This window comes from Chiloscyllium plagiosum, unplaced genomic scaffold (genome assembly GCF_037043375.1).
Source record: "Chiloscyllium plagiosum isolate Xiang-an unplaced genomic scaffold, Cpla_swu_hap1 HiC_scaffold_2, whole genome shotgun sequence".
Classification (NCBI taxonomy): domain Eukaryota; kingdom Metazoa; phylum Chordata; class Chondrichthyes; order Orectolobiformes; family Hemiscylliidae; genus Chiloscyllium; species Chiloscyllium plagiosum.
The window spans coordinates 31,460,216-31,472,523 of record NW_028270140.1 but is presented as its reverse complement, the minus strand read 5'-3'; the positions used below and the strand labels follow the sequence as shown (position 1 = coordinate 31,472,523).

The following is a 12,308-nucleotide window of genomic DNA, read 5'->3' as shown; positions in this document are numbered from 1 at the left end:
CCCTGCCAAGAGGTGGGGTTGGGTAACATAGAAACATAACTAGGAGCAGGAGCAGGCCATCTGGCCCATCGAGCCTGTTCCGTCATTCAAGATGATTATGGCTGATCTTTTTGTGGTGTCAGCTCCACTTACCATAACCTTTAATTCCTTTACTGTTCAAAAATCTATCTTTGCCATAAAACATTCAATGAAGTAGCCTCAACAGCTTCACTGGGAAGGAAATTCCACAGGTTCACAATCCTTTGTGTGAAGAAGTTCCTCTTCAAGTCTGTCCTAAATCTGCTTCGCCTTATTTTGAGACAATGCCCCATAGTTCTAGTTTCACCCGCCAATGGAAACAACCTCCCTGCTTCTATCTTCTCTATGGGTGGCACAGTGGTTAGCACTGCTGCCTCACAGCGCCTGAGACCCGGGTTCAATTCCCACCTCAGGCGACTAACCGTGTGGAGTTTGCACCTTCTCCCAGTGTCTGCGTGGGTTTCCTCCGGGTGCTCCGGTTTCCTCGCTCAGTCCAAAGATGTGCAGGTCAGGTGAATTTGCCATGCTAAATTGCCCGTAGTGTTAGGTAAGGGGTAAATGTAGGGGTATGGGTGGGTTGCGCTTCAGCGGGGCGGTGTGGACTTGTTGGGCCTGTTTCCGCACTGTAAGTAATCTAATCTAATCTAATCTAATCTATGCCCTTCATAATTTTATATGTTTCTATAAGATCCCAAACCCTCAATTCTTCTAAGTTCCAATGAGTACAGTCCCAGGCTACTCAATTTCTCTTCATAAACCAATCCACTCATTTCTGGAATCTATCTGGTGAACTTCCTCTGCACCCCCTCCAGTGCCAGTACATCCTTTCACAAGTAAGAGACCAAGCCTGTACACAGTACTCCAAGTACGGCCTCACCATCACACTGTACAGATGCAGCAATGAAGGACAATATTCCATTTGTCTTAATTACCTGTTGCACCTGCAAACTAAATTTTTCTGATTCATGCACAACGACACCCAAGTCCCTCTGCATAGCAGCATGCTGCAATTTTTCACAAATTAACTATAATAGACTATTTTGTTGTTATTCCTACCAAAACGGAGGACTTCACATTTACCAACATTGCACTCCACCTGCCTTATCCTTGCCCACTCACTCAACCTATTTATATCCCTTGCAGACTTTCAGTGTCCTCTGCACACTTTGCTCCACCACTCAACTTAGTGAGCTCGGGGACACAATATTTGGTCTCCACTCTCAATCATCCAAGCCGATAGTAAACAATTGTGGTCCCCACACTGATCCCTGAAGCAAACCACTAGCTGCTAATTGCTAATCAGAAAAACACACATATCTCTGCTCTCCACTTTTAGAAGCAAGGATTGGTAGGGTGGGGGTCCTCAGCATTGGCCCTTTCTGTACACTAATACTGCACTATTCTTCCACAATATTTAACTTCCAGATAATAATGGCAACATCACCTTTCATTCACATGTTTAACATGGCAATCATCCCAAGGTACTTAACCAGAGTATAGCTGATAAAACCTTGGTTACTGAGCCAATGACAGAGACATCAGAACATGCAGCAAAAAAAAAACAAACAAGCAAAGGTCAGGGAAATAAGTGCTTTTTCTTTTGTTTCTTTACTGGCCCGGTTACCATCGCTGCTAGCCTTTCGCTATCTTTGCTTTCCAATATTTATTCCCTCCAGCACACACAGCTACAGCAGTACACGAGAAAAGTTTGCACTTATGTAGTGCCTTTCTCAACTTCCCAAAATGTTGTACAATAGATTAGGTACTTGTAAGAAAAATGTAGTCACTATTGTAATGTAGGAAACCCACAGTAGCCACTGTATGCACAGTAACTCCCACAAAGAGTGGTCAGAAAAAGGCCAGGTGCATTTTGTGGTTTTGGTTGGGATATAAGTGCTGGCCAGACTTGAGGGGAAAGTTTCCTGTCACTTTTAACAGTGGCACAAAGTACTTGATGTCCAGCTGGGGCAGCAGATGGAACTCATGGTTTACTAGTTCACAATTGCAAAATTACATGTAGAGAGCAAAATTCAATATGTAAAATTTTAATAAAAATATAAATAAATTAGAACTAACAGTAGCTGCCGTATAAGCAAGTTGTTCATTTGTCAGAACAATGCATAGAATAATTAGATTTGGACAGGGCACAACCTGTATCAATACATTTCCAACATGAGATACAGAACACGCATTCAAGTTTAACAAATGGGGAATATCCTTAGGCTTGAAATATTATGATCCCAGATGATGGTCTTACTGAACAAGTCAAATTCCAGACTGAAATTTGGCTTGATAGAGCAGTGTGGTTTTTTTTGGCTTTATTGAGATGGTCTTTCATAGAAACACACGCACAATGTTGCTGATTTGGGGAGTTATTAAATGCAAATTAAATTAAGATAAAAATAGAATAAACCAAACTATTTTCCATATAACACAAGTTTGAACATTTAAAATCATGGTAAAATACAATTAATTCCAATAGCACCCATTTACAGTACTCACATCAGACAGAATCCCTTTTCTACAGGTTTTGCCCTAACTAATCTTTCAATTCCTGGTTCCAAGAACGTGATAGCCTCTTCTTTGAGTCTTTATACAACTTAGCTTAGGCTTTCTCAGCTTCAAATCATCCCTTTAGGGTATTAAACAAGCACTTATTTTCTGGAACTTCAATCTAAACTCCTAACGTTAAGTTAAACCATTTCTTAACAGTTCTAAACTGTCTCACTTCTTCATGACAAATTAGTTTGCCTATCCAGCTACAACCTTTACTTCTGAATACAAACCAAAAAGCCTTCTTCAAACTACGGTTGTTCTCCCCAGGCCAAAAATGCACATTATTACAGATACTTCTAACTGAAACCTAATATCGTCCCAGTTCCCCTACAGTTGAAGCAAAACGCTCAGAGACTCTGTGTAGTTTTACCTCCTTCATCTTTATTCTGGGCCCTGGAGGGAGACAACGATCACCCATGTACACAGGGACACAAGTGGTGTCTCTTCTCTGGAACAGTAGTTTCTCAATGAACTATATCGTCATTTTACAGGGAGGATCATCCAGATAAGGCAACATACATATTGATTGAGTGACCGTTATAATCAATGCATATCAATAGCAGAGATCCAGCCTTTACTGTTATACTTGTTAACTGAATTCATACAATGGATGCTTTTCCCCTTCTTAGCTGACCTTGCATACTGAAAGCTTCCGATATTGTTAAATGGCTCCAAATAATGACTGCTTTTCCACCTTGTTAACCCATTAGCCTTGCCTCCAGCATCCCAATGTTAACTGTAAGTTCTTATCTGATTTGAGTCATGCTCAGCTGAACCTCTTATTTCACAAAACTCAGAACTTAACTCTTTCCCTGCCTGCTTATCTCACTCTCTCTCACACACACACACACACACACACACTCACTTTATAATTTCATGATAATCAACGCGATGGCATTACCAGTCTTCATAAGACTCTGACAAGCAGTATTTAAGCTATTGACGCACAGCATCCAATAATCATAACAAAAAATTACTAGCCCATTACAGTAATTAGAGTTTGAAGAATCCTCTCATGTGGAAAACAAAATTCACCAGTAATATTCTTAAATCCACAGTCATTAGTGACCACTCCATCCCCTTCAAGTCAAATGGAAACGAGTCAGTTCTCCAAAATCTCCTTTACTAAAGTCCAACCTGAAAACAAAATTCAGTCTGTTCTTGCATCACCCCTCGGAGTAATCTGATTTCTTGGATAAGGGCAGTTCAATGCTTCACAAAACTGACGAGATTTCCATCCTTGCAGAGATGCTTCAGTTGGAGGATACCAGTGCATGAGCCTGCAGTGCAGCAGCTGCAGGCGAGGTGAACGCAGCATTCTTTGCTGCATCTGCTCCCTCTCTGCTGTTAAATATAACAAAGCCAAGTGGCTGTTGTAATGTTAGCTTCATCAGTGAACCTTCATATCCCTTCATGATCAAAAGACAAGGTAAAGCTTACGTAGTTTAAGGTCCGTAGGAAGGCCATGGACAAAAAGCGTATGGACCTCCTCTTCACTGTTGTTAGCTTCTTCACTTTTCATGCTCATGACTGGGGAGCTGATTGAATCCGTTGGATCAGGTTGTGGAAGAGTGGGCAGTGGTGCAAAAGCATGCTTTATCTGTGAATGGAGAAACTCTGGAGAAGATGTTAGCTGCTGAAAGTATCTCTGCATTTCATCTCTCATTCCTTCCTTGCAAAGGTAGTTATCAGCACAGACACTGTCACACATTTAACTTGTTGGGCCGAAGGGCCTGTTTCCACAAAGTAATCTAACCTAATCTAAATTGTGTCTGCTTATTTCAATATTCTTTGAATTCTTAAAGTCTGTTACGCTGTTCACTATTTATGACATAATCAAGTTTTATACAATCCATAAACTTCTAAATTGTACTGTCTAAATAATTCAGTCAATTGTAAAACAACAATCAATGGTCCTAAAATCAAACCCTTGGGAGACCCCATCCAAGTTATTCAGAAATTATTTCCTTTGAACAAATCGATACTTGACTAACGTGAAAGCTGTCAGGAAAAATATTTCAAAAGTCTGGAACAGCAAGAAAACAACAAAATGTTTCCTGTGCTTTAGCAATTGAAGAGGCAGGTTCAGTTCAGATTTAAATCTCAAATATTCGTGGGTGATAAATGCTGAATATTTCAAAGTATGTTCTCCAAATGAAATTTCCCAAATAAAACAGTCGGAATTACATTGGCAACTTTGGGAGAGATCAACATGCTTTGAATTTGCAATATGAAGGGGGCCAATGAAGTCTTAACAATAATTAACAAAACTGAAACAGCTCAGCTCAAAGTTCTAATATTCTCTCGAAAATCTTAAAATATCAAACTAAAAATGCCCTTTTCTTTTTGTGAACACTCTGCTTTAAAAACAAAGATATTATAATACACTACGCTCATCTGATTAAAGCATGACCCCTGACCCAACATTTTTTTTAAAAAACAGGCATTGTAGATTTTCAAACACATCAGGGGCTCAAAGCACTAAGTCAATTTGTTTTCAGGGTACAAGTTTGATAATTTTTAAAAAAGGACATAATGTTGTACAATTCCAGTGCAAAAAAATCTGCCCCAATACATAGCCCACAAAAGACATTTAATTGAGATCCTTATTCAAACGAGAAAAAAAGTTCCTTAAAAGGATTTTCTGAACCAATATTTTAACAAACCAAAACTTTTAAACATCAAACACTCTCAGCATGGCACAATTTATATTGAAACTTTCCTTTTTCAACCTTATTAGTACAACCTTAATTTCAGCGTTTCTTATTTTATTTACTTTTTTGCATTCTTTCACTGCATTACATTTATAAAAAAGAGAAAGCCCTCGCAGCAGACCACATGGTGCCGCAATCTAAGCCACTTCCTTCCCCCAGAACAAAGACTCAGACTCAAATTTTGCCACTAGGGAATTTTAACCCCTTTCTCACCTTACTCCTCACGTGGACTTGAATCCCACTTAAACATAAAACCCGAATCCCACTTAAACACAGAAAACCTAAATCCCAATGAAACACAGAAGGCTCGAAGCTCAGCACAGTGTGGAGGTCTTGAACCTCAAATCAACCCACCCAGTAGACTCGAAACCCTGTGCCGCGCAGAGGACTCAAACCCCATTCAAACCCACCCCAGGGGACTTCAGCCCCAATACTGTGCAGAGGATTCTAACTGCAATCACACCCCCCAACCCCCAATGCAGCACAGTGGACTCAAACCTCTGCCTGCCAGTGTGATTGCAAAACTGTGTCTCTCGAATAAACTCATTACCATTTCAGGAATTCGTAGATTAGAGAGCGATCGAACAAGGGGACCATCTCCGGCACACAGGAATATCAATAGGGGCCAAGGTTCCAAATCTAATCTTGTGGGCCTGTCCGTCTCGAGACACCAATATTCCGGGCAATCGCTGACAACATCCTATCATAACTATTAGTTTGAATCCTGCCGACTACGCCAATATTGTTGTCCCACTCCCCCTTCAGTCGGAGCAAAACACTCAGAGATACAGTATAGCTTTACCTCCTTCATCTTTATTCCGGGCCCTGGGAGGAAGAGATAATGATCGCCCATGTGCACAGGGACATGAGTTCTCAGTCTTCTCTGGAAGAGCAGTTTCTCAATGAACTATATAGTCATTTTACAGGGAGGAGCATCCATAGAAGGCAACATACATATTAATTGGGTGACCGTTATAATTGAGTATCAATAGCAGAGACCAAGCCCTTTACTGTTTTACAATGAATGTTCTTAAACTTGTTAACTGGATTCATACAATGGATACTTTTCCCCTTCTTAGCTGACCTTGCATACCAAATGCTTCTGATATTGTTAAATGGCTCTACATAATGACTGCTTTTCCACCTTGTTAAACTATTACCCTTGCCTCCAGCAGCCCATTGTTAACTGTAAGTTCTTACCTGATCGGAGTCATGCTCAGCTGAACCTCTTGTTTCACAAACTTCAGAACTTAACTCTTGCCCTGCCTGCCTATACCCTATACACATTCTCATTAATACATGACACTGTTTATGTTATTCACTCAAAAACTCTTTCCGATGTAAACAAATGCCCATTAAGAACTTTATGTCTGTTTTTTAATAAAGAAACCAAGGTTCCAGAAAGCTTCAAATGTTAAAGTTAATCATTAAACTTCTTCACACATGCAGACCAGATCCCAAGTAACCTCTTGGGTCCCGCAGACCCAAGTAATGTTATGGGTACCAGGTTCATATCCCACAGTGGCAGATGATGGAATTTGAATTAAATAAATACCTGGAATTAAGAGTCTAATGATGACCATGAATCCATTGCCAATTGTCAGGGAAAAAACCCCATCTGGTTTACTAATGTCCTTTAGGGAAGGAAGTTGCCATCCTTAGCTAGTTTGGCCTACATGTGACTCCAGACCCACAACAACATAGTTTACTCTTACCTGCCCTCTCGACATTTAGGGACTGGCAATAAATGCTGGCCAAGACAGTAGTGCTGTCATCCCGTGAAATGAATAAAAATGCCATTAGTTCAAAATCCAATCTTTAAAATCAATGATATTAAAACATACATAAATCACAGCCCGATATCCAGTGGTCACAATTAGCTAAAGAGATAGAGGGGACATGATGATTTACGCACCAGTTATGATCTGAAAAGCCAATGAAAATAGATTCAACATCCAAACTTTTTAAACAAGAACTGGTATGGCCACGATGAGCTGAATGGTTTTCTTCTGTGATGTATTTTGTAACTACATACACAAAACGGAATAATATTTTAAGATCCTGTTGCACATGCTTCACATTTAGCCAACCCGAAATACAAGTTAGGTATGAAAATAAAATCCCACTGATACAATGCTTCCTCATCCTCTTCCACATCAGTAAATCCGGTTTCACCCACAGTTTTCAGGGTGCAAGGTGATAATTCAAGTGTTTTTTGTTGTATGGGTTCACCTCCCCCTGACCCTCTGCCCTCAGCACATCAGTCCCCATCAAGAGCTACATCAGCATATTGAAATAAACAGAAGAATCCAAGAGGGATGAAGGTGGAATCATATAAATATCTACGGGAACTGTTACAATGCCTCAGGTCACATAGTAATATACGGTTGAACTGCATTCCAGAAATGTTAGTTACGGTAGGAAATCTCTCTGGTTTCAGTCAACCTCCAACAGTGAGACTGGCAGTATAATCTTTAAGAAGGCTTCCTAATCGTCTAACCCTGCATTCGCCACATTAAGGAGGACACCTTCATGTTCCTAATCCTGTTGAGCCTTGCCAGCCAAAGGCTGTGCAGCTTTGGACTCTGTCAACTTACTGAGAGAGGTGGGCACTGCTGACATGGGTAAGGGATATGTGGCACCCTGAGAAAGGTGCAAAGAGGCTGATATGGAGTAGGAGCATTGCCATGGGTCAACATCCATAGCTGAACCATTGGAGGTCAAACCTGTTCATGATCCAGGGACATATATAAAGAGCATTTTGCATGATTTTTTTTCCCCCATCAGCTTCCTAAAAGGTACTAATTAAAGAATTCCCAGCAAGCATTATTGTTTAATTGACAGCTCTGGATAAGCCCATTAGCACATATCATTGTACATTTTTAGGTCAAAGATTGCTCCCTTCAGAGAAGGGGGAAGGCAGTGTTATACATGCAATATTACTGCATTAGTAAACCAGAGGCCTAGGCAAATTGTCTGGGGATACAGGTTCAAATCCCACTACAGTATTGGGTGGCATTTACATTCAATTAAAAGGCAAAATTTTAGAAATGTTACAAAACCATAGCCAACTGTCATTAAAAAATTCTCAAATTACCAGAAACAACAGAAAGGATGTAATTTCTGACAATCTGATGAAATTATGGCTGATCCGTGACTCACTTTGGTCCTCGATAGAATCTTGACAACCTCAAAATTTAAAAACCGAACTAACACCAATTGTTAATTGAAGAGGAGAATTCTAAACTACTGCTGTATTGAGAAGACAAATGTCTTCATCTTAGATTAGATTAGGTTAGATTAGATTCTCTACAATGTAGAAACATGCCCTTCGGCCCAACAAGTCCACACCGACCCTCCAAAGAGTAACCCAACCCCCCCTGTCTAATGCACCTAACAACGTTGAACAATTTAGTATGGCCAATTCACGTTAACCTGCACATCATTGGAATGTGGGAGAAAACTGGAATACTCAGCGGCATCACACAGACAAGGGGAGAATGTGCAAACTCCACAAGACAGTCGCCCAAGGCTGGAATCAAACCTGGGACCGTGGCGCTGTGAAGCAGCAGTGCTAACCACTTTATTCCCAAAAGGTCTGGCTTTAATCATTAGGCAATATCCCCTTGATCAAAACATGCCTCCAATCAGGAAAGTAGCTTCCCCTTTTCTATCCTATTAGCTCCCCTTTATATCTTGAAAGTTTGATCAAGTGAATGCAAATGTTTTAAATCCCAGGGAATACAACCCTGGTTTATATAAACAGGAGCAAATTAGTGCAGATGCTGGAATCTGTACCAAAAACAAAATGCTGGAGGTCACAGCAGGTCAAACAGCATCCATGGAGAGAAAGCAAACCAACATTGAGTCTAGATGACTCTTCATCAAAGCTGACGTGAAGTCAGCTTGCTCGCTCTCCGTGGATGTTGCCTGACCGGCTGTGACCTCCTGGTTTGTATAATCCCCTTTAGTAAACTGTCTCTTAAACTGTGGGCGGCACGGTGGCACAGTGGCCAGCACTGTTGCCTCATAAAGCCAGAGACCCGGGTTCAATTCCCACCTCAGGTGACTCTGTGTGGAGTTTGCACATTCTCCCCGTGTCTGCGTGGGTTTCCTCCGGGTGCTCCGGTTTCCTCCCACAATCCAAAAATGTGCAGGTTAGGTGAATTGGCCATGCTAAATTGCCCATAGTGTTAGTTGAAGGGGTAAACGTAAGGGAATGGATCTGGGTGGATTGCGCTTCGGCAGGTCGGTGTGGACTTGTTGGGCCGAAGGGCCTGTTTCCACACTGTATGTAATCTTGGAGTCTAGATATCATTCTGGAACATCTACGTTATGTTCCCTCTGGGAACCAAGGTCTTCCTTCACAACATATAGCCCCCAGAGCCTCTCTTACTCCACTGTATTCCAGCCACATCTTTGTATAGATGAAGCTGGACCTTGCCCCTTGTATTCTGTTCCCCTCGATGTAATGCAGCTGGCTGTGCCTACACCAGCTCACTGAATGAGCACCTAACAAGCTTGTTATCCTGTTCAATAATTCACAACTATCAACAACCTTCCCCATCCCTTTCAACTAAGTTAAAATAAAAAAATCTAACAGCCTGAGAAAAGGTACATATCCTCTGATTTTACTCCTTGGATGTTATGGAAGAGGACATTAATTTTAGATCTTTCAAAAGTGCTGTACAGTCCTGAAGGAATGGCAAACTAACCAGAGAGTTGTGTGGAAAGTAAAATTTCTCTCAAATAAACAACGTAGCGACCCATTTAAAATCGGTAAAGCGAACCACCTTGCTGTTCATCGGAAAGAAATTCTTATGAATAAAAATGACAAAAAGTTCAAATTAACCACCATCTCATAATTTCCATCACATCATAGCATTATTCAGAATAGAAAGGGGGTGGTGGGGCGGGATGTCTCATCAAGTTGGTGACAGCTCTCTCAAAGAGCAATGCTGTTAGCTCCCACATCTGTGCTATTCATTCACCATAGACCTGTAAATATTCCCCTCACATTTATCCAACTTCAGTTCAACAGTACCTTTTACTGGGTATTTATCACTATATTAGGCAGGGCATTCCAAACTCTTGCGTATATAAAAACCATTTTCCTTTATCTATGCCTCTGGCTCTTTTGCCAATTATCTCATAGCCAGTGACCTTTCAGCTACTAGAAACCATTTCTCTTTCTCTCATAAACCTTTGATGACTTGCTGTAATGCCAGATCCAAGCTGGTAAATGTAATAGCCCATAAAGCTCTCAGGATAGCAACAAGCCTCTGCTTTTCTCCTACCATGCCAGAAGAAGAGCCTGACAGAAATTGTTTCAGACACAAATCAAGCAAAAAACGATCAAGCAAGCTGAGGTCAAGTCAAACAAAATAACAAGACCGTGCAAAGTGTAAAAGCTCATAATGCCTGCATGTTTACATATGAGCAGAACACCAGCCTTAAATCAATGGAGTTTATGCTCCAAAGAAGCAGCCAGACCCGAAGCTTAGTGTTCGAGTTCAAATCTCAAGTAGGATATCAACTGCAGGCCAAATAGTTTGAAATTCTGCATATCTCATTGGAGTCTGCCATTAATCACAAACAATGCTGTGCAGCAAGAGTCAAGGGAAAGCTTACTGCGCTGTAGAACAGAGACCAACTAACATCAACAAATAAAAGGAGAGAAACTGAACATCACACAACGTACTGCAATCAAGGCCATAGCAACAGGGAATTAATCCAATTCACTGTGGACTTGACATTCTGTGATGTCCTTCAGGATGCTCGCATCCCTGCCGTGACATATTGAAACAAAAGATCCTACATCTGTATTTCTTTAACACTATTTTAAAGAGGAGCTGGAGAGTTCTTCTCCAACATTGCGAAAACAAATATTTTGTAATAGAACATGCTGAGGTGGCTCGACAGGGTTTATCTGAGAGCATGTGGGCATTGAGAACTTGGTGGTATCATTTCAAAACAGTAAGTCTCTCATTAAGGACAATGAGGAGGAGAAATTTCTTCCCCAAGCATCACTAATCTTTGAAAGCAGGGGAGGCTAGGTTTCTGAACATAATCAAGTCTGGAGTTATCCAGAGCTTTGATCTTATCCTTTGTACTTCTGATTTATCACAATTATGCATGTGGAAGTTTGCTGTATCAAAATTGCTTACTACATTTCCTGCACTGAGGTGATGACACCTCAAAATTGTTGAAAATTTTTTGGGGGGGGGGGGGGGGGGGGATCTAATGGTCATAGAACGACGTTAAATTTAAGTCTTTTGGAGGAACTTTACAATCAGTTTGAAGCTTTTAAGTGCAAATGCAAGAAAATACTAAACTTTTTTAAACATTCCCAAGAAAACCAGGGTCAAAAGTCCACTATTGGTAAAGAACATATTGGTAAGAGAATGAATTTCTCCTTAACGCAGCTATCTAAAAAACGTGTTGCTCCCAAACTAAAAACTATTAAGTGAGACTTTGCTTATTCTTCTGTAGGACATGGCCAATCCTTACTGTTCATTCCTAATCACCCAAGAGATGGGAATAGTGAGCAACCTTCCTTAAACATTGTGTACACCTATACCACATGGACTGTATATTAGTAAGTTCCAGTCCTTCAACCTTTTTCCCAAGTCAGGATGTTGTATGGTTTGGAAGGAATCTTGCAGATGGTGTTCCCATGTATCTTCTGCCGTTGTTTTAAGTCATAGAGTTTCTGGGTTTGGAAGGTACATCAAAACAGCCTTGGTGAGGTCTTGCAGAGCAACTTGTGCATGGTGCACATACTGTTGTCACTGTATATCAGGGGTGACAATTTAAGGTGAATGATTAATTTAAAAAAAGACTAGAGGCCATATACATGCTGCTCTCCCAAAATGGCCTCATCCATTTGGTAATCATATCCTCACAGGATAAAGAGAGGCAATTTTACTCAAAGTACAACATGCAAATAGAACATGTGGAGGTATATCCTTCTTTCAATCATCTTGGGGTCTTCCATTCTCAAGTGCTGAAATAGGGCCA

General features: G+C 40.8%; 1 protein-coding gene across 6 annotated transcripts in view; it reads right to left on the bottom strand.

The window, feature by feature from the left end:
• Window positions 1–12,308, bottom strand: part of pip5k1ba (phosphatidylinositol-4-phosphate 5-kinase, type I, beta a) — a 160,477-nt gene that overhangs the window by 106,226 nt on the left and 41,943 nt on the right. Inside the window, exon 1 of one of the 6 annotated variants that reach the window (XM_087995730.1) lies at window positions 4,015–4,165. The exons of the other annotated variants lie outside the window; for them this stretch is intronic. The gene's annotated coding sequence lies outside the window, so the exon portion shown is untranslated. Of the gene's footprint in view, window positions 1–4,014; window positions 4,166–12,308 lie in introns of those variants that run through there. 6 annotated transcript variants of the gene reach the window in all.